This window comes from Mesocricetus auratus, unplaced genomic scaffold (assembly GCF_017639785.1).
Source record: "Mesocricetus auratus isolate SY011 unplaced genomic scaffold, BCM_Maur_2.0 Super-Scaffold_100691, whole genome shotgun sequence".
In the NCBI taxonomy this organism is placed as follows: Eukaryota; Metazoa; Chordata; class Mammalia; order Rodentia; family Cricetidae; genus Mesocricetus; species Mesocricetus auratus.
Window position 1 is genome coordinate 1,046,072 of NW_024429267.1, and position 22,951 is coordinate 1,069,022.

Consider the following 22,951-nt stretch of genomic DNA (forward strand, 5'->3'; position numbering starts at 1 on the left):
CTTCCCTCCCCACTTCCCTTCTACCGCCCCCTTCCTTTGCCGCTTCCCTTTTGAACGCCCTTCAATTTCCTGCCTTTTCCACTGAATTTTTTATTGGGAAGAAACACATTTAAAGATGTGAAGCACACGCTTTGCTTGGTCTCTGCTTTGATGAATCTTTGATGCTTGAGGCTGAGGAGGCAGACGCCGTACCAGGCTAGGAAAGGAGGGAGGGATGGGGAAGGGACCTCCAAGGACGTTATCTTCCTTTCCTTCACCTTCCATGGGAGATCATACACCTGCCACCTGCCTGACCTAGCAGTGTTCCGCAGTAGTAGCCTGTGTACGGGCACATGCGTGAGTAGATTCATGCGTGCACAAGGGCGTGAAGGTTGAGCAGAAGAGACTCCAGCATGAGGCTGTACTTCAGGAGCCGTCAGTGCCATCTCTGGGGCCAGGTGCTCCGTCCTGAGCCCTTTCATTTCACTTCCTGTCTCCTTGAGCTTTGAGGTCATGCGATTTCTAGGCAGGTGCAGCCTGTTCAGTGTGAATGCTAACCACACCGAGAGTCTCTAGCAGCAGACCCTGCCTGGGAGGATTGATAGCCACCTTTGTACTATACACACAACTGCAGAGGATGATGGAGGGACAGAGCTCTGGTCCTTGGCAGTGAATGACTGACTGAATGCTGATCTATCTGACCTGAGTGCTGGATGTAAAACTCGGGCAGACATTCTGGAGGAGAAGCTCTTCTGGTGTCTGGTCCAGATGTCTGATGTGGTGGTCGGAGTCATCCTCACCCTTATTGCCACTCTGCATAGCCTCTCTCAGTACCATCATCAGGCAGCCCAGAGGTGGCATGTCCCCGAAATTTACTGCATCTGCTTTACTAAAACACTAGGTTGGTCTCCACCTTTGGAAATAGTGGTGCCTGGTCCTTTCCCCTGATCCTCTTCTTGCTCCCTTTAGCTCTCTGTCTACCAAAATAAACCCTCTTCAGGTTGCTGTTTTCAAAGTATTTGTTTGTTCATGTCAAGGGGAAAAGTAACTGGTAGAGAAAGTTTGTACCAGGAGTGGGGTCATTGTGATAACCATGTGGTTCTAAGGCCTTTGGAACTGGCTTGTGGGAGGAATGTGGGAGATTTTGGAACTTTGGGGAAGGGTAGTCCTAGAATACTGCAGGAATGTTACCAAGGCTGGGCCCAGCAACTCCCACACCAAGGCTCCAGTTCTGCAACACACATTGGGTGTTTCCAGGAGATTACAGAATGGCACAGACTGTCCCCAGCAGCACACAGCTCTGCTCTGCAGAGCTCTCTTAGCTGGCTCACTACCAAGTGGCAAGTGCCAGCATGCATGTCCCTTCACACCTACTTGTAAACCTCAAGAGTTCTACTAGCTGAATCTAGTGCAGTGATTCTGTGATGAACCTTGCAGTAATGAGTCCCCAAGGTCCTTTCCCAGGCGAGGGTGTATACTGCAACCCATCCCTTCCCTCACTGCCTTCTAGTTAGATCTCATAGATTGATCAACTGAGATGTCTATTTATGAGGTTAGCAAGACATCTAAAAAACCACTCTCTTCATCTCCTTCCACAATAGCACTATTAGTCAACCACACACAAGTACAAATTACTTTAACCAGATTGCTTTTCCATTGCCATTTCTAAGAAGAGGAAGTTTTAATCCAGGTTGAATGAGTGCCTAAGCCGGAGCCTCTTAAACCTTTTGCATCCTAATGAGATGGGTGTACTTGCTTATCTTCACAGAAAGAATTAGACTTAGACGGTGGCTGAATATTTGATGCTGCAGGGTATTAAGCAACTTTAATGTTTTTCAGAGTTGACTGACAGTTTGATTTTTATGGTTATAAATACTGAGGAATCTGTTTCAGGTAAGTACATAGCCAGAATGGGGGCGGGGGAAACATGTTTAAGGCCGTATCAGAAATTAATCTGATACCAACACAAAATTAACTTAAAAATGTTTTCTTAATAAAACAAATAAGTTTTAAAGTCAGTCATTTGGAACCAGCAAGATGGCTTAGTGGGACAAAGCATTTGCCTTGGGAGGCTGGTGAGCTGAGCTTGACCTCTGGAACTTCCATGGTGGAAGGAGAGAACCAATTCTGTAAACAGTCCTCTTTACTGCCATCAATCATTCTAATACAACCCACAATATACTAACCTGATACTTAGTTGCTGAGGAATGACAGTAAGAAAATATTAAGCCTTTGTTTCCTATAATTAAATCATTATGTATCTCTAAGAGCCAGGTTTTTCTTTCATGTATTTTTAAAACATGGCAATTCATAACTGTAATTTATAACATGTAAGGGTCTTCATCTGAGTGTCGCATGATGTGACAGCACATACCACATGCATGTCTTGTATTCAGAACCAAGGCTAAGTGAAGCTGTGTAAAGCAACACGGGTGAGCGTGGAGGTCAAGGGGCCGGCATCTTATCAGACAGTGCTGTGGACCTCCTATAAGGAATTCCTAAGTGGCTGATTGGCAAACAAACTTTGGGACTAATTTTGAAACTTTGGCTTCCCAAATCTGAATCTCAGAACAAAAGCATAGGATCCCTTGGCCCCTGTATGGGTGTAGGGTGCCTGTTTGGGTTATGAAGCTGACTCATCCTCAGACTGTCAGGGTATTTGGGGACGGGGACCCAGCTAGGCTGTTATGATCTACAGTGTCACCTCAAGCATACCCCTGAGCACCATGAGAAGGCAGTGTGTGCTGCTAAACTAGGCCAGTGGTACTGAGCCATGATGCTGACCAGTTTGGGGGTCACCTGAAGCCCCATGACTTGTCTTGTATCTAGGGAGCACACAAAATAGGCTCCCTGAGAACATTTGGGAACTGGTCCCTTGGCTCTTTCCATCCATGTGTGTATAAGAGCATATCCATGTGTGCGGAGGCCACCAGGCAGTAGTGGTATTTGATTGAGACAGTATCTCTCACTCTTACCTGAAATTCATCCATCCTGTGCCTGTTGTGAGATGGAGAGAGCCTGGACAACTCAAAGCCTTGGGTTTCTCCAGTTCCCTCATCGGTACACTTCTTACCTTCAAAGGGAAGAAGCAAATGCAGATGTTGGGAGATAACAAGTGTGCACCCATCTCTTTGACCTAGCCCATAGAAGCCCACATTGAGCATTTCCAGTCTTCATTTCTGGCTGTTCCTTTAGGGCTAGCCATCTTTATATGCAAATGAAGGGCAGAAAGCCGGAAATGAGTATGATTTTTGAGAAGTGGCTGTTACTGTTGAAAGAACAGTGGCTCAAGGTGGCTTCTGCCCCCAAGGAGTTGTGTAACATTGGTCTGTTTGTGTACGGAAGCCTAATGCTCCTGAGGCACCCTGAAAGTGACTCCTCCATCCTCATGCCACACCCCTACCCCTAGACCCCATATGTCTACTCTGGAGATACAGTGACTTGGTTTAGGCCACTGTGCTCGTTAATTTTTATCAACTTAACACAAACTAGAGACTCCTGGGAAGAGGGGCTCAGCTGAGGAATGGCCTCCAACCCTGTGGGCCGTGCCACTTCTGGGCAGGTGGTCCTGGGGTAGATAAGAAAGCAGGCTGGGCAAGCCACGGGCAGCAAGCTGTAAGCAGCGTTCCTCCTTGGCTTCTTTAGTTCTTGCCTCCAAGTGTCCTGCCCTTCATTGTAGACTTTAACCTATAAGGGCAAATAAACCATTTCCTCTCCAAGTTGCTTTTGCACATGGTCTCTTATCACAGTGACAAAAGGCAAACTAGGATATCATCTGGGCAAGGGAGGGGTCCTGCAAAGCAGGCCTGAGAAGTAGGCTGGTGGCCATCCCCTTAGGTGGCTGATCTGCTGATGCAATCCAGGCAGGTGGCTATTTGGTTATGGAAGCCCCACCCAGGTGGGCCGTTCTGGAAGGTTCCAGGTGAGATGCCATCTGCTAAGACATTATCTAGGTGAATAGACATGGGGATATTCACAGCAGACTGGTGCCTGAGGACTCGGCAAACATTTCTACGTGTGCCCTCTTCTCCTTTGCCCTGAAGTGGGGATGATCCCCCATCCTCCTACAGATGCACATACACTTGTCCGTGAGCATCTGGATGTTCACAGGGCCTGGGCAGCCCTAAGAACAAATCTCACTGTAAGAAAGTTCAAAATAGCATTTCCTCTCCCCACCTGGCTTCTGAGGCAAACTGCCTTCCTTTCCTTCCTCGGTGTACCTGGAATGGCGGGCCCTAGGCTGGCTGCCTTCTCCCACCCACATGCTCACCCGAGACCAATACAGAGCATTTGCTTCCTGGGTTCATTAAGCCCAGGAACTTGGAGGTGGTAGAGAGAAATTTCCTCATTTCATAAAAATTTAAACTAACGGCACAGACAGCTGTGGCCCATCTATGAGTTCCTCTCTCTGGAGCAGCAATGCTTGGTTATACCTTCTCTTGGCAAGGGAGAAGGTATCAGACGGAATTGGAAGCCACTGATGGCAGAGTGGCTTGTTGAGTTTGGTGACATGCTGCTTCCTAAGAACTCACGTGAGTCATCAGGGTTGACCATGTACTAAGCACAGCCTGGCACTTCGTGCATTACTTATTTCGCTAATTTACACAGTGATCCTATGAAATGTGACCCTTATTTTATGTCACAGGTGTGAAATGGATATTCAGAGAAGTGAAGTAATTCATCTAAAGGCACCCACCCCACTGAGGAGCTAGTGCTCAAGACTGGTACTTAAGGCACTAGAGCCTGGGTGTGGACCTTCTGTGGTCACGATGGCTTCTGGGAGACAGAGACAGACCAGGAACATACTGGCCTCCGGCTTTCAAGCTTTGGGTGTCAATGTGACACAGACTAGAATCACCTTGGAAGAGGACCTCAACTGAGAAACTGCTGCCATCAGACTGGCCTGCAGGCAAGCTCGTGAACCATTTTCTTGGTTGCTAATAGATACAGGAGGACAGAGCAGGCTTTGTACAATAACATCCATGGGCAGGTAGTCCTGGATGGTATAAGAAAGCTATCAGAGAAAACCAGGGGAAGCCAGCCAGTAAGCCACACCCCTCCACTCTCTCTGCTCCAGTTCCTGCCTCGGGTTTCTGTCTTTGACTCCCTGGATGTCAGACTGAACTTGTGGGTCAAAATATTCCCGTCTCATCCCAGATTGCTTTTAGTCACTGTGTTTATCACAGTAACAGAAGCAAACTAGAACAGGGATGGAGAGTTTTATCCCTGACTCTAAATGGGATCTGTTCAGAAGTGGGAAGATACTGTTTGTCCAGGGTGGGCCCCAAGGACCTGATTTCAACACCCTAAAACCAGGTGTTTAAGTTTTGAGCTTTAGGTGAGAAAAGGGTTGGAGTTTTGGAGTTGTAGGAGATTGGAGCTTTGGTATTCACTAGCTTATCAATGACATGTTCAAAGAATGTCCCATCTCCTGTGTGTGAACATGTAATGTGTGTGTCTCACAGGTGTATAGGCCAGAGGTTAGCATTGGATTCCCCCCTCAATTGCTGCCTATCTTATTTTGAGACAGAGTCTCTCACTGAACACACTGACTCGTTCAGACTGAATGAGCCTCTTGTTTCTGCCTCCCCAGTGCTGGGTCTGCAGAACTGTGCCTGGTTTTTGTTTCCTGTGGGTTCTGGGGCATTCAGCACACACACACACACACACACACACACACACACACACACACACACACACTCAGTTTTCTTTCTAGGTGGCCCCCAGACCTGTGTGCTGACAAGATGCTCACACCAGTTGTGCTAGCCCATTCCTCAGCTAGCGTCTGCTTTCCATCACAGGTTGGAAAAGCCACATGAGGGTTTTGCTACCCTTAAAGAGACAAAGGCTGCCCACTTGGTGCTCTCTGGCAGCCCCCCCCCGCTGGGGGGCTCAGGCACCTGGCTGTCCTGAGGCTCCTTTTAGTTGCAGCCTTCAGGATTCTCCGGGTCAGGCTTTGGGGCTGTGGTCAGGGAAAGCCAGGCTGTATGTAGTGTGACTGTGGTCCTTGATTGATGGAGTGAGGTGTGTACCCAGCCTGAAAGATCAGAGAGCATCCCCAGGAGACGGGATGTCAAAACCATGAAGGAGGACCAGTTAGAAATAGAGGATCACCCCCAAATCTCCCTTCCTCCACAGGCCTCCGGACCTTCTGTTTCTTATGGGGCTATGTCTCAGATGCCAGTGTGGTTTTTCTGTCTCTGTGGCTGTGGATAGCCTCAAGCCAGACGTGTCTTGTCAAAGCCTCAGGCTGGAGGATTGGAGAGAGAGAGCACGAGGGAATGTGTGTTTTCAGTAGTGGTGTGTCCACAGAACCTTCTTTGAGTAACTCCACTTCAGTAGGGGACATGCTCCCCCAGGACCCTGCCTGTGCCAGATGTGGTAGAAATGCTCCCAAACAGCACTTGTGCGGAAGAACAAAGGGGAAAGAGCGGGTAGGCTGTGTGCTTTGTTCTCTCGGCTGTGAGGCTGGTACCTCTCTAGGGAGGTGAATCACTCACACAGGAGTCTCTTATCTCCAGACAAGGGCTCAGGTAGTAAAGTGCCTGCTGGGCATGCTGCAAGAGGGAGGGCCAGACTCTGGGTCCCCACAACAATCTGAACCCACAACTATGCCAGCTGGGCATGGTGAGCAGTCTGTAATTCTAGCGGTAGGGAGGTGGAGACAGGATCCCCAGAGCCAACCGGATAATAGACTAGCCATGTTGGCAAATTCTGCGTCCAACTGGGAGATCCTGCCTCAGTAAGTAAGGTGGGGAGCGATGGAAGAAAACTCCCATTGTCAACTTCAGGCTTCACACCTATGCTCGCATGGGTGCATATGTTTATATGTGTAAGCACAAATATATACCCACATTAACAAAAAAGAAGAGACTCGTGCCCTCATGTGGCCCTGTCCTGCTATGTACCAGTTAAAGGCACACAGGGTTGAGGGAGTTCTAGGTGGCAGGGAACCAGATAGGAATGTTCCCCGTATGCAGTGTCAGGAAGGTCGTCCATCATTTATAGAGTTTCTGCTCTATGTGGAGCTCTGGGATAGCTGGGAAGGAAATGGGACAAAGAAACCACCCCTGGCATCCAGGAAGCAGCTGTGTGGAAAGAGAGATGAATGTGCAAATAAAAGGTTACAACCAACTGTGTGAGATAGTAAGGACAGTCACCACATCAGAGAGTGACAATTATAAAGCAGGCACCATGGTCAGGCAAGCCAGCTTCTGTTCACAGGCCCATCCCAGCTAGCTGGGGCATCCAGGGCAAGTTCCCAGCATCATTCACTGTCTGACCCTTATCTGTCCAGTGGGGATCATTTCAAAACACAATGTGGAACGTTCTGAGGATGAAGAGTTTGATGAGTTTGGTGCTGTGCCAGCTCAGAATCACTGGACAGTGCTGGCTCTACTGATAGTAACACTCAGAGGGAAAGCTACTGACTGTCAGGGCGGGGGGGGGGGCAGGTGAGGCTACGTGAGAGACAGAGCTCAGCAGGCAGGTGAGGACAGAAGAGTTCTGGAGGCAGTAGGAACAAAGGCGGATCTGAGTACTTAATAGCATATTGTTGCAGACGCTTCGGTTAGACAGCCGTCGGGCTTGGGTGTGACATGGATGAAGGGCTAGAGGTGAAAGCAGCATCCGGGGAGTAGGGACTGAAGCTGGGACCCCGATGGGGAGATCTTACATTGTGGAGCTAACAGGGATGCTGATAGCTTCAGTCATGCTGTTACTCCCGTGATGCTCCTGCAGCAGATATGGCTAATCCATCACAGAACTCTTCCTGTATGAGCAGAGCATGGGGTTTTTTTTCTTTCAAGACAGGGCTTCTCTGTGTAGCTTTGTAGTCCAGGCCGGCCTCGAACTCACAGAGATCTATCTGCCTCTGCCTCCTGAGGGCTGGGATTAAAGGTGTGCACCACCACCGCCCAGCTCAGAGTATGATTTTTAACACCATCCTTGAATTTTGGGGGAGCCAGTATTAGCTGAAAGGCAGTGGATGTGGGAGTCCCTTCCTTCTCTTCCTCCTCCTTCACCTCCTGCTTCTCCCCTCCTCCTTTCCTCCTGCCTTGCCCTCTCTCTTTTGTGCAGAGCTTTTTAAATTGGCACGCACGGGTGGATTTCATGAGACTTTCATGTGTGTATGTGATGTATGCCGACCACAATCACCACTCTTGCCTGACTGTCCTTTCTTGGGATCCCCTTCTTCTTCCTGGATTACTCTCATATCTTATTTATTCCCTATATGAGAAGCACACATTATCTTTCTCATCCTGCCTTATTCTGCTTAACTTAATGATCTCTGTCCCATTCATTTTCTGCAAACATAATTTTGCTCTTTATAGCTGAGCAAAACACAGACACACAGACACAAACACACAGACAGACACAGACACATTACCCCACACACAATTTCTTTATCTATTCATCTACTATTGGACACATAGACTAATTCCATACTTTGGCTCCTATGAACTGTGTTGTGATAGACACAGTGTCCAGGTATAACTGTTATAACTGACTTTGATTCCTTCAGGTATATACCCAGGAGTGGTACAGGTGGATCATGCAGTAATCCCACCTTCAGTTTTTGAGGAACCTCCATACTCGTTTCCACAGTGGCCAGACTACCTTGTATTCCGGTCAGCAATATATTAGGTATTCCCCATTCCCATCTGTATCAGCATTTGTTGTTGCTGTTTCCTTGATGATAGCCATTCTGACTGGGGGGATGGAATCTTGATGTAGTTTGCATTCACTTTCCCTGATGGTTAAGGAATTTGAATCTGTTCCTCATGTATTATTGGTCATTTGTACTTTTTCTTTGAGAAATGTGTATTTGGTTTGGGTTCCCATTTACTGACTTGGTTGTATGTTTGGTTTTAAGATTATTTTGTTTAAATCATGTGTGTAAGTGTGTCTGTCAGAGGTGGTATATGTACATGAGTGCAGTGTCTGCAGGGGCCAGAAGAGGGCATCAGATTCCTCGAAGCTGGAGCTATGGGTGGTTGTGAGCCACCCCACATGGGTGCAGGGAACCAAATGGCTTTGCTGCAAGAGCTGTCAGTACATGTTCCGACCCATCTCTCACAGCTTTGTTTGCTTGTTTTGATGTGTGCTTACTTGAGTTAGAAAAAAAAAACCCTAAACACCCCAGCAAAACATCACAGAAATGATAAATTCAACAAAGTAGTGGGACATACACAGAAACCTAAAAATCAGTAGCCTTTCTGTGCACTAAGAATGACACATTGACAAAGAAATCAGGAATTCAAATATCCAGCTCCACCCAGAGATGCCAAAGGAGAAGTTTAGCTGAGGAGGTGATGGATTTCTGCAATGGAAACAGCAAGATGCTGAAGGAAGAAACAGAAGAAGACACTATAAGATGGAAAAACCTTTGTGTTTGTGCACAGGAGAATTAACATTGTGAAAATAGCCACACACTAAAATGTGATAAAGGAGTCAATGTAATCTCCATTAATACACCAATGACATTCTTTTTCTTTTCTTTTTTTTCGGTTTTTCGAGACAGGGTTTCTTTGTATTGTTTTGGAGGCTGTCCTGGAACTCTGTAGGCCAGGCTGGCCTCAAACTCACAGAGATCCGCCTGCCTCTGCCTCCCGAGTGCTGGGATTAAAGGTGTGCACCACCAACTCCCAGCCACCAATGACATTCTTTACAGAATTGGGCAACAATGAGGCACTCATAAGAAAGTACCAAGAGATCCTGAATAGTCAAAGCAACCCTGAAGAAAAAGAGCACCTCTGGAGGTATCATAACTCCAGACTTCAAAATGTGCTACGGAACCATAGTCACAAAACCAGCATGGCATTGGCATTAGAACAAAGACATACAGACCAATAGACTAGACTAGAGGACCCAGAAATAACCCCAAACAGCTGCAACTACATCCAGCCAAATGGAAGTACCAGAAACACTCATTGGAGAAAACACAACCTCTTCAGTAAAACTTGCTGCCCACAGGTCAAAAAATGAGACTAGATCTCCGTGTCTCACCCTATGCAAAGAAATCCACAGAACATGGATCTGAGACCTGGCTGTGAGACCTGAGACTTACAAGCCCCAGAGGAAACCTGGGTGTGTGGTGGGGAAACTTTTCAAGGTGAGGTTTTCCTGAGCAGGATCCTGCAGCTCAGAAAGTGCCAGCAAGAAGTAACAAACACGTGCATCAAATTAAGAAGCTTTTGCACAGCGGAGGGACTGATACAGTGAAGAGACTCTTCCAGAGCTGGAGAGAACCGTTGCCAATTATTCATCTACCAGGGAATTAATATATAAAGAATTGACATGTAAATCGGAGGCAGTTTGCCGTCCCCAGAGCAAACGAGACACAGGTTTGACTTGAGCCAGCTCATCCATTCCTCCCCCCAGCTGGGTGATTCATCAAACCCTGCTGCCCCCACACCCCACAAGCTGTGGTTTGGCTTCTTCTGGCTGGCAAGCCTGGTCCTTCCTTCTTGAATGCCAGCCTTCTCTGGATGGGCCTTCTAACCACAAGGCCGGCAGGCAGCTGGAACAGCCTGCTATTTGAGGTTTGGCTAGGCCTATACTGCTCCACCATAGGTCTCCCCACAAGCAGGGGATGGGTGCTGCCCAGTCCTGGCTAGGGTGTGACTGCCTGGGTGGGAGGGTCCCTCTTGATGCAGGATCTTCATGGCTTAGCCACAAAGCCTTTCCACCTGTGGCGGCTGCAGCCAAGACCAGCTGATCAGGCTCAGGAGTCATTTTCAAAGCTCGCTCCAAAGTACTTCCAATGGGGTAGAGCCTATGGGCAGGGCAAGGGTGTACCACGGAGACAGTGGCCCGAAGGAGCCTAGACGGACACTCTGTAGCACAGACATGCTTCATTGAGAGTGCACTTGATTTCTGGGTGGCCTGGCATTAAATGCTGGCTTTGCCTCTTACCAATGCTGCCTCTTATGTGCTGAGAGCCTTTTCTTTAAAGCTGTGGAATTATTACAATTATTCTTAAAGGATTTGTTGCAAGGTTTGCTTGAAGGACTGTGAGGAAGACAGGGACACTTGGTTTCTCCCATGGAGGTTATCAACAGCAGGGCTGGTGTCCAGAAGGCATGTTTTGGAGTATAAGCCTGTGTGGGAATGAAAAGCTACACAGAGAGGCTTTTGATGGTCCCCCTCCCCCAGCTCTTGGGGCAGGCAAGAGGGGCTGGGACCCAACACCTACCCTGACTAGCCATGTCACCCCTAGGGAGACCTGCCTCCCCAAACTGACCCCACCACCCCCCAAAGGTGCAAAGGTCCCTGCAGCCCCTCCTTCCAGCCTGGTAAAATGGGAAATTAATCTCCCTTTAATCCTAGACTTAAAGTGCAGGATTCCACTCCCCAGTGAGACAATGAAATTAATCTACCACTAATTTTCTGTTTGCCAACTCTGGGTCGCTCCGTTCCCAACTCAGCTCTTCGAGGGATCTTGTGTCCTGGGAAACAAAGATTTAATCTCCTCTGTGGCCTTGATTCTACTCTGTCAAAAACTGAATCACATTGGTATTATGCGAGCTGGTCTGGGGAAGGAGAACAGAAGGTCTGCTGTCTCCCCAGAGGCCACAGATTCCAGGACTGGCCTCTGGCCTCTCCCACTTCTCTGGGTGTGAAGGGATTAGGGGTTCCATGATGTGTTAGCATGTCTTGAGTTGCAGAGTATGAGGCAAAAGATGACTAACCAGCCTCCTCCTTGGGAACTGGGTGTCAGGGGAGGCCCTGGAGGTAGAGCACCAAGTTCTTCTGGGTCCCCTCTTTGTAAAGCGTATGAGGCCAAGTCATGATCCGCCACCTTCTAACCTGTGACCTCCCCACCGAAGGTCCTAACCATGCTGGCTGACTGCTCTCTGTGGAGCATGGTGGGATCCAAAAGAGCAATACCCTTTCCTTTACCCTCCTTTCTCCCCCACTGGAAAAGACCTCCTCTCTGTAGTCTTCGCAGAAGACTGCTCACAGTGTTCTTTGACAGGTTAGCATCGAGGAATGGCTCACATGACACCTTAGGAGTATGTGACCCTGGGTTGGGGTGAAAGCTTATTGGAGGAGTGCTAATCTTACAAGCATAAGGACCTGAGTTGGATTCTCCAGGGCCCAAGTTAAAGTTAATCTGGACACAGTGGGTGGTGTACACTTATACTGGCAGAATTGGGGAGGCAAAGGAAGGAGACGCTTGGGGTTGACTGCGTAGCCAGTCTAGCCTGCATGGAATTCCTGGCCGGTGAGAGACTATTTCTAAAAACAAAGTGGGCAGTACCTGAGGAGTGAAAAGCTGAAGTTCTCTATGGGGTTCTACATGCAACGCACATGCACTGGTCAGCACAAAGACACACACACACACACACACACACACACACACACACACACACACACAAAGAAGTGGGTGATTCTAGTAGATGCTCAGTAAATAGGAACAGATGTCCCTTCTCACTTCTGGGATACCAATCGCACCCCTTCAACAGGGCTGACTGGAGGGCTCCTGTAGCATACCCCTCCACAGAGCCCTCATTCTGGGACTGCCTTGAGCCAGGGAGCAACATTGCATTTTTTTTTCTCACTGCAGAGGAAGAATCAGAACTATGATGGTGATGTCATCCTGGGCTGTCAGGAGGATTAGTTGAGATTACTCTCATTAAGGGCTTAGGGGTAGGGCATCACCTGAGGTATGTGGTAAATATTATAATATGTGGTTACTATGGTTCACTCTAGGTGGCTGTGTGTGGAGCATCCATCCTGGCCAGTGAACTCTTCTCAAAGCAGGCCTTGGAGTCCATCTGCTGGGTGGGAACAAAGACTATGTAGCAGAGAAGACTGGACAAATGGAAGAAGCTTGCCAGTCCCTAGCACGGGCCAGTCTTGTGACCCAGCACGGTGGCCCTGAAGGCTACCTCCTGTGCCTTCTCTGGGATTATCTCTCTCACAGATGAGATCCTGGTGGTGGTAACAATCACATCCCTCCCACAATTCCAGTCCCTCCCTCCATGCCTGACTTAGAGTGTCAACAGGGGAGGCATTGAAGTATACCTGGAAACCATCTGTTCCAGCCTCATGCTTAAGCATGAAGAGACCTATGACCAGAGAGGCTGTGCACCTGGCTGGCCTATGGTCACACAGCAAGTAGGAGGCAGCATGAGAATTGACTAGAGAATCTCTTGACTCTCGCCACAGGCATTTCCCTGAATCTTGTCCCCGGAGCCACCACAGTTACCCTGCATTTGTCAAACTGTGGTTCCTCCAGACCAGGTGCTGTTCTGGCTTTTGCATGTTAGCTCAGTTACTCCTCCCCACACACCTGGGAGGAGATGACTTGACGTTCCTCGTGTCACAGATGGGGAACTTGAGGCTTAAAGAGATGAAATCACTCAATCCAGGCCACAACGAGGCCAGGAGGCTGGAATGCAGTCTCAGATGTATCTGATGCTATGGCCAGTGCTGTTTTCAGTCTCCTGGCAGGGGACAGGTCACAGCTGGGGACAGGTCACAGCTGGGCCCAGGCCTGAGTGTGTGGGATGGATGGGGGCTGCCGGGTCAGCATGAGTAGTTTTCTCTCCCAGCTTTAGGCAGACGTGGAGAACCAGGGACAGATTCCAGGCAGAACCTGAGGCCTGACTAATAGCCAGGGTGCTTTCCCCTCCTTGCCTGTGGCCCATCAGCCTGGACAGGCAGGTCCTTACCCCCACCGAACCTATAGGACAGCAGAGAGCAAGCCCTGCAACTTCCAGGAGCCTCTAGCTGGTGGTGTCAGGAAAGGAAGAGGCAGGAAGTGGTCTGTGGGAGCAGGGACTAGACCTCTGCTGTGCCATGTGGCTCTGTCTGAGGTTTCTTCTTGGGAAACTGACTCATGTGGACACAGCAGGCTCCCTCATGATGTCCCCAGGGGGCCAATTAGAGTAATTACAGGCCAGCTAGGAGGCCAGGGTGTGTTTTAAGGGGAGAATGAATGGGCTGCCCCAGGGCTGTGGGCTGCCTCAGGGCTGTGTGGTTTCTTCAGGCCAGCGGGCAGAGGGCTGTGCTCAGGCACTCTGGGCTTAGCAGCCCAAGGAAAGTACAGACTCCCTGTGTGCAGCAGGATCTCTATATTTGATTTTGACCCATTCGGTGGCCTCCCAAAGCTTGGTTCCCAAACCTCATGTCCAGCTCTGAGAACTAGATGACTGTGAACTGTCTCACGCCTTGAGGGAAGTGCGTAACCAAGATAGCAAAACAGCCAGTGGATCCCCTGGTCAGAAAGGAAAACACCTTTCAAATGTGTCCTGAGGGTAGTGCCAGCTCCTGCCTACCCTGACACCCCCCTCCCCTTTGTTAGTTTCTTCTGGTGCTAACTCAGTAGCCACCTGCTATGCCTAGGGGACATGCAATTTCTCCCCCAGATTACTGTGGCGGAAGAGTCTGCAGGGACACCCTTGTTATCCCAAAGGGCCTCCTATGTTCACCTGTTCCTCTGCCTGATGTTCCTTCTGCTTTGGAGGGAGAACCTAACAGAACCAAAGGGACCTTATTGCCTGAACAGCAGCTTTTGGAGAAATCTGGGCCTGGATTTCTTGCTGCTTTTCCAGGCTGTGGGGTTCCTGTGCTCCACAAGTGTGGTGAAGGAAGTGTTGCCCTCCATAAAAGTTCTGTTAACATATCCTTCCTGTTTAGTTTTTATTATTTATTTATTTTTAAGTGTGTGTGTGTGTGTGTGTGTTAGGGTGGGGAGCACAATGTATCATAGCATGCATGTGGAGGTCAGAGGACAGTGGGTCCTGGAGATGGAATCTATTTCTTCAGATTTGGTGCTAAGTAGCCTTTACCTGCTGATTCATCTCTCTGACCCCTACCCATTTACTGAGAACTAGGATATGAAATGGATTGTCCACCCTGTCCACCCCCCCCAGAACAACATATGGAGATTCAGATACATTCATAGACACACACACACACACACACACACACACACACACACACACACACACACACACACACACCAGCCACAGGGATGGTAGAATTAGGACCAGAACTGAAGTGTCTGGCCCTGGGTTCCTGGCTCTTTACCTTCTAGAATTCTGAGCATCAGACGGCAGGGCTGAGAGGCTATCTCCAGCCTTGAGCAGGGATGAACTCTCCCATGGATGTTGTCCATTCCAATGGAGTTCTTGAACCTGGGTAGCAGAACACGGCTACTGGAAGTCAGTGGGTCCAATCTGCATTTTCCTCTGGGACAGATGGATCCACACTAACTGGAAAAGCAGGTCTGCTAAGGAGGCAGGAGCCTTGTGGGGATTTTTTGTTTGTTTGTTTTCCTAAAGTTGCCTTCTCAGTGTCTAATATGCAGAAACATGTCCAGGGTAGGGTTGGCTCAAGGATGTGAGGAGGCCTGTATTTGTTCTGTAAGTTAGAAGCAAGGTGACATCCCTCGTGCCCTGTACCTGGAGCCTGTGTCCACATTCGGTTTGGGTGCAAAGACCCTTGTTGGAAACTACTGTCCTCTGGTTTTCTAATATGCCATCAGCTCTTTCCTCTGGATCTCAATTTCCCCTCTGTGACAGGACCAGATCATCGGTGATTCTTAAACCTAGCTTCCCAGAAACTGACCTAAGAGCTTTTGAGCAACTCTGAGGCCCAGACTACCCCCTGTGGATACTGGCTGTTTTAATTTTATTTTTTGAAATTTGCTTTTGAGTGCGTATCTGTATATACATGCTTGAAAGTATGTGTGTGTGTGTTTGTTGTGTGTATGTGCATACATGTGGAATTCATGTCTTTAGAGGTCTTTGGGATGTGGCTTGATTGTGTACAGGTAAACAGGAGGGATCAAGGGGACCCAAACTCTTTCTTGGCTGAAAACCATCTCTCAGTGCATCAACAGATATCTGTCTCACGCCAGGAACATAGTGCCCACCAGCCCCTGGAGCTAAGACGTGGGAGAAAAACAGGAAGGACAGAAAAGCTGTAGGACAGATGTCAAGTGAGGAGTTGAGCAAGATACACCGTGAAAGTCTTACTGTATGAGAACAAATTATCATGTGCCAACCCAGCCATGGTCGCTACGCAAATGCACACAGGTGACTGTATCCACCAGCGGATCCATTTAGAGATGAACAGTCTAAGCCTCCAGCTTATCAAGTATGTCTAAGTGGAGGCAGGGGCACATTCCTGGTGCTTCTCCAGGCTCCCATTCTCCTCCGGCTCTTGACCCTGACATGGGAATAGTTTGTCAGTCACTGGGTAAGAGCTGAAGCCAAGCTGTCTGTCTCCTGAGATCCACTTCCTGAGAGTTAGCCTAGGGTGCAGCTGGAGGAGAGGGCACTGGGTCCCCTGCTGCCCACAGTGGACTTTAGCCTCCACTGGGACCTTTGCCCACCCAAGGCTGGCAGTAGACCTTTCCCGTATTTGGTCCTGTGGGGAAGGAAAGGGCTTCTCTCTGGCTGGGGATCACAGGGGCCTTAGGTGAGTGAAGATGAATCACGCTGTTTCCTTTTGCTTCTGCCAGCTGTAGTCAGAAGACAGGGCTGTGAGGGCAGCAAGGAGAGAGCCCTGTGGGAGTTGGTCTGAGGTGAAAGGACATGAGTTCAAAGAAAACAGTCTTTGAAGATAGAGTCCCAAACAACTCTACTGCAGACTCTGTCCAGAACATTCTATAACATCTACCAAGATACCCTCTGGGCAAGCAGCCCTCACATTCCCAACAGCCCTCCTTAGGCAGCTGGGGTCTCCCAACCCCACATTTCATTGGAATCACCCAAAAGAAAAGATATGTTACCAGGCTGCTCTCCCTCTCAAGTCTGCAGTGGCTCCCACCTTCCTGTCTGGGTATCCTACTTCATTTCCTTCTTCTTATCATCTAATCAATAGGACTTCAAGCTGCTCTGGGAACCCCTAAACTGTTCTCCCATCCCCCGATGGTATCCAATCTAGGGTTGCTAGATAAAATACGGGCACTCTGTTAGACCTGGATTTCGGATAGAAGCAAAAGCCTTCCTTAGGATGAGTGTGCCCCAAGTGTCGTATTCGTTGTTCTTCTGAAGTTGGAATGCAAGTGTACATCTTGCCCTGCTGCTTACAGAAAGCTCATGCTCCAGTCTAGTCCACCCCCTCCCACCCATGTAACCCTTAGCTCAGGGATCTCTGGGGTAAGATGGAAAGCTCACGTCAAGGAATTTAATTTTGAATATGTTTGTTTACTTAGATAAGGTATTTCATTTTGGATAAATATGTTTATTTTAATGTTTTCCAGTACCAGGGGTTGACTCTAGAGCCTCACACATGTTAGCAAGTACTCTCTTATTGGTACTGTCCCCTCACTCACTCCCTTTCTTTATTCTTTTATGAATTAATCCACCATGGCCCGTCCTGGTGACTACATTCTGCCACCTTCCCTGCTCTCTGGTGACACGAAGCTTAGGAATATAGGACAACTGATTCCATGACTGGTCAGGGGAGTCCCTGCCATTTCCCTGGGGCCATAACTCCATCTGCCATCCTGGTGGCTCTGGTGACAGGAGGCTTGCACACTCCCCTGAATTAGTCACATGAGGGTTTGACTAGTAAGAGCCTTCTGTCTGGGGTTCCAAAGTCACTTGACCTAGAATGTGGGGAGGCAGGGCCCCATCCTGAGCTCTGTGTTGGGCAAATGAGTGCAGATCAGATCCTTTTGACCCCATGGGCCTACTTGGCGGGCTACGCAATTTGAGGTTATGGTCACTAGGGGTCAGGCTTGCATGTTGGTTGCTAAACAGCTTTTGCAATCTTCCAGGAGCCTCCAGGCTGAGCAAGAGAGAGGGACAGTGGAACATTTTGTATGTGGATTCTGTGACCTGCAGATGCAGGAAGTGAGTGACTCTCTCGTGCCTTCACACGTTGCTCTGTACGCTCTGGAGGGGTCCTCATCTCCAGCCCTTTACCTCAGAGGACCTGTGGAAGAAATTGGGTAGTTGGCTGGTTACTGGAGAGATTCTGGGTTGGGTATTGGAAGACACTGGGGCCCTAGTTCCAAATCTGTCTCTACCAAGTGTCCTTGGTGGGTCAGGTGACCTCCTGTGCCTCGGCTTCTTCACGAGAGGAATGGGGGTGATGAAAATCTGGGGTTATATGAAGACCCTGGAGCTTGGGCACGGCCAGCAGGCCGGGTGGCTTCTGCAGGGCTGCCCAGCCCTTTTCAGAATGGCTCATAATGGCAATAGACCTGAGAAAGACCCAAGAAGAGCACAGGATGAGAGTTGCCTAAGCACGGGCTTTGGAGGAAGGAAGGATAACTCAGAGAGGGAACTTCACTAGTTTTGGGTCACATCACCAGTAGGATAAACTCAGCATCTATGGGCTGGGGATAACAGCTGGCTGTTGTGAATGAACAGCATCATTGCAGGTGTGCTCCTAAGTCAGACCTCAGCAGGCAGGCTTTGGGCTTCTGGGGTTCTCAATATAGTTCAGTACATTCCCTGAGCACCTTCTGGGCCCTGGGAGCTCATTCTCTGTGAACATAAGCTGCCTTTAGGACAGGGTAGTGAGCACCATGGCATCATAGTACTCAGCTCAGTTACAAGAACAACACGCAAGGATACCTGCTTATTCTCATATGTTCATGGTTGTCTAGCCTCCTACAAGATGCTGTGTAAGATAACCAATTAGTGTTTTAAAAGTGTTCAACATCCCTAGTTATCAGAGAAATGCAAATTAAATTACTTTGAAGGGCTGTTAGGAGCACTTGCTGTTTTTGTAGAGGACCTGGTTTTAGTTCCCATCACCCACATGGCAGCTCACCATGGAGCATAATTCTAGTTTCAGGGGATCCAGTGCCCTCTTCTGGCCTCTACAGGCACTGTACTCATATGGTATGTATACATACATGAAGGAAAAACACTCATACAAATAAAAAAATCTTGGAAAAAAATAGAGCCCTATTTGACACACCAGCCGACCCCACTCAGAAGGACTATCATCAAGAAATCTGACAGCAAATGTTGGGGACCTGGGGAAGTGGTGTCCTTATTCACTGCTGGGTGGCCTTGCAAATTAGTACAACCGTTATGCAAATCAGTTTGGAGGTTTCTCAAAAAGTTAAAACTAGAACTACCACATGGCCCAGCTACAGAATTCCTGGAACTCCAAAGGATTGCACAGCCCACCACAGAGGCGTCTGCACACTCGTGTTCATTGATGCTCTGCTCACAATGACAAGGAAAAGAGCCAGTCTAGACACTCATCAGCAGATGAGCGGATAAGGACGGCCTGGCACATACACACGACGGAATATGATGCAGTGGTAAAGAAAAGTGAGATCATACAATTTTCAGGAAAATGGATGGATCTGGAAAGTATGATGGTAAACAAGGCGACCCAAACGCAGACCAAAACAGGTTTTTCTTTATACGTGACTATATGAACAAGGCGTAAGCATGGTAAAATCTACAAGTCTGGAAAGGAAGCTAAGGAAGTTATAGGTGATGAGGAAGGATACATGGAGCGTGAAAGAGGAAAAGGGATTGGGAGCAGCACAGGGGAGGGGCAACAGGGGCTCCAGGACTGGTGGGGAGGGGAAGAAGGGTCACACTTGTTAGAAAACACCATAATGGTTTCTAACACATTACATGCTAATTTAAAAACAGACTCGTGGGTAGCCACACACTGGCTGCCCGGGGAGAGGGTTGAATCCTGCTGGGACCCTTCACCCAAGAGCTTTGCCTTCCTCGTCTGCTGGATCTCTTCAGTTAGAGGCTGTACATTCCTCTCTGACTCTAGCTAGAGTAGGCGGGGTTACTCTTGGAAGCCCAAGCCTGTGGGGTGGGGAGGGGCATGGAGGGTGGGTGTGTATCCTTGTAGCTCTGATAGAGCCCCACCCCCACCTCTTACTGGATTGCAGCTGTTTTTTTCCATCTGAAGAATGACTTGTTACCCACAATTGCATCAATCTGTCCACAGACAAAGTGAATCATGTCGCAAGCTGTGGTTCTAGCCAGGCCTCTAGTGGGGGGTATGGTCGTGGCCTGTGCCTGTGCTCTGGTGAGGGGCTGGCTGGGCCAGGCCTCTAATGGGGGTGTGGAGCTGACTGTTTTGATTTGGACTTGGCAGAGGGAAGCAAAGGCCAGGAGGGGGATGCCAGGGGTGGGGAGAGTAGATTCGAGGTGGCGTTGAACTCTTCAGACAGAGGCCAGTGACCTATGTTGGACTACACTGGTGAACTCTCTGACTTACTCATCCTACAGCATGGCAGAAAAAGTGGAAGAAACAAATGGATTCGTCTGTGGTGTTCCCAGTGGCGGGGAGAGGGTCGAATGGGGTAGGCAGAGCCAGGGTTGAATGGGCTGCTTCCTTTTTCTCTGTTTTGAACTGCTGGCTTCACTTCCCCTTTAGTTGATAGAGTGGCCACGGCCTGAGGGCTCCTAACCTCAAGGCCAGTTGCTTCCCACTTTCTGCTTCAGAAGCACAGCCTAGGCTTGGAGCTTTACACAGAGGAAAGAAGTTGTCTGCTAGGTGTCTGATGGCCCTTCCTGGAGGCAGAGCAGGTGTCCTTCCACTTAAGAAATAGGAAGGAGAATCTACCCATCTGTGCCTGTGTGGGTGCATCACAGGTGCATGTGTGTGTGGGGGGGTGGGTGGGTACATGAGTGGAGGTCAGAAGGTAGCTTCGCTGTCATGCCTCAGGTGCCATATACCTAATTTTTATTTGAGATGGAATTTCCCTGGCCCAGAGCTCACCAATAAGGCTAGGTTGGCAGCCAGTGAACTCCAGAGGAGGTCCAACTGTCTCCATGCCCCAAACCCAAGCATTACATACTATGTCCAGCCTTATAAAGCTGTGGGTTCTAGGGATCAAATTCAGGCCACATAGTAAGCACTATCTCCCCAGTCCCCAATTCTACCCATCTTTCAGTGTGGAAGATGAGACTGGAAGGGTACCCAGAGATTATCTTGCTCTGACTCCTTGACTCCCATCCCATGGTATGGCTCAGTTTGCTGAAGTAGAATCCCAGGGTTGTTAGGCATTGACCATTTGGATTAGGCAAGGAAGGGCTGTACTTCAATCCAATCCAACACTTGAGTGAGTGTCTCCACCCTTCTCCTAGCTTCATTCTTTCCATCCTGGCTGGGGACTTGATGGGAGCACTCATTTAGGCAGAGCTTGGGAAAGCTGGCTGTGTATCTACTGTTTGTGTGTACATGCATGGGTGCTGTGTGTGAAGACACATGACTCTGCTTTTAGGGAACTCTAGTCCCATCCCTGTTGTGTCATTCATGGGTACCATCAGTGTGACATCCATCACAAATAGGCACTGAGTCCAAGAGTGTGGGGATAACCATAGAGTGGACATTAACACAATGTCTCAAAGGGGAACAAGGTTGGGATGTGAGTGAGGACAGGGATGGGGGGGGAGACAGCATGTGACAGAGGATGCAGAGGGCTCAGAGAACTTGGGCTGTCTGGGGAATGACTGATTCAATGTGACTGTAACACTGTCAGGAACTTGGGCAAGGATACTAAAGACAGCAAAACCATTTGATTATGAAAGCAACAGTGATGGACTGTGGTGGCTGTTTGGAAGACAGCTAAGATGGATTCTGAGATGGCACACACGTGTAACTCCAGGCGGGGAGGCTAAGGAAGGAACATTGCTGGTTCAAGGCTTGCCTGAGCCATATAACAAGATTGTTTCTCAAAAATCTAAGATTCTGGGGTGCTGGAGAGATAGGTCGACAGTTCAGAGCACTTGTTACTCTTGCAAAGAACTTGGGTTCAGTCCCAAGTTCACAACCACCCATGACTCCAGTTCCAGAGGACTCAAAGCCTTTTACTGACCAGTCACAGACAGGGTGCACATACACACATGCACACAAACATTTACACCCGTAAAATAAAATAAATCTAGAAATAAATTTTAAAGAGTCTAAGTTGGCGATGGTGACGATGATGATGATGATGATAAAGGGTCCAAGGCTGCATATTGTCTTGCAGGAAAGAGTACTGTGGTTAGCTGGTGCTGCATCTATAGGCATGGGAACCAGGAGACTGTATATCACACATTCTGATTTTTCTTTAGAGTTCGAGATCTCTTCTTACACAGAAGAACAGAGCTTGAGCCACAGGTTGCAGACATCACCTGTATCATGATCAACATCATAGAGCAAATAATTAGAAATGGCATGGATAGAACCCAGGGGTGGGCCAATAACAAACCGATTACAAGCAGGCAGTGACTCCTTGTCTAGCCAGAGGAAGAAGCTCTTCAGGCAGGCTTCCAGTCAGGGTTGCCAATGCTCTTTCTTCTTGCTGCCTCTTGCTTTCATCGAGTAGTGCCTATGCCTGTCTCCACTCCTCTTTGGAGCTCGTTCTCCCATCCTTGTTCATAAGCTGGGGTTGTGCAGGGACACCCAATAGCGGAGTGCACCTTGCGGGTATCTGCAAACACTTCTGAGCCTGGAGGCCCTTCTTCCTTCCAAGGGTAAAGCTTATTTTGTGTTTGTGTGTGTGCTACTATCAGGCAGTATCTGTGGACAGTTGGCTGAGGGTGAGATACTGGGCAGAGTATCTGAGAGAAATCGTGAGGAGGCCCCACCCATCATGGTCACTGGGACTAAGGCTGTGGGGGTATAGAGGAAAGGGGAGTTCTGGAGGGCTTTGTGTCTGCAATTAAGTGCTCAGCCTATTGTGAGTGACTTCCATAGATTCTGCTCACAAGCCTGGCCACAATGAGTCACACGTCTCCGAACAAATGGGATGGGGAACTGTGGTTTACCATATACCTGGAAGGTAAAGAGTTCAGGGCATGGCAAGGGCTAGGGATAAGTATTTATTTTAAAATTTTGTTATAGTACCTGTGTGTGTGCACATATGTTTGTGGGCACATGCATCCATTCATCCAGGTGGAGGTCACAGTTTCTTCTATCACTCTCTATTTTATTCTATTGAGGCAAGGTCTGAACCTGGAGCTACACTGGCAACTAGGAGGTCCCAACCATCCCCCTGTATCTGGTCCCCACAGATGGGTGC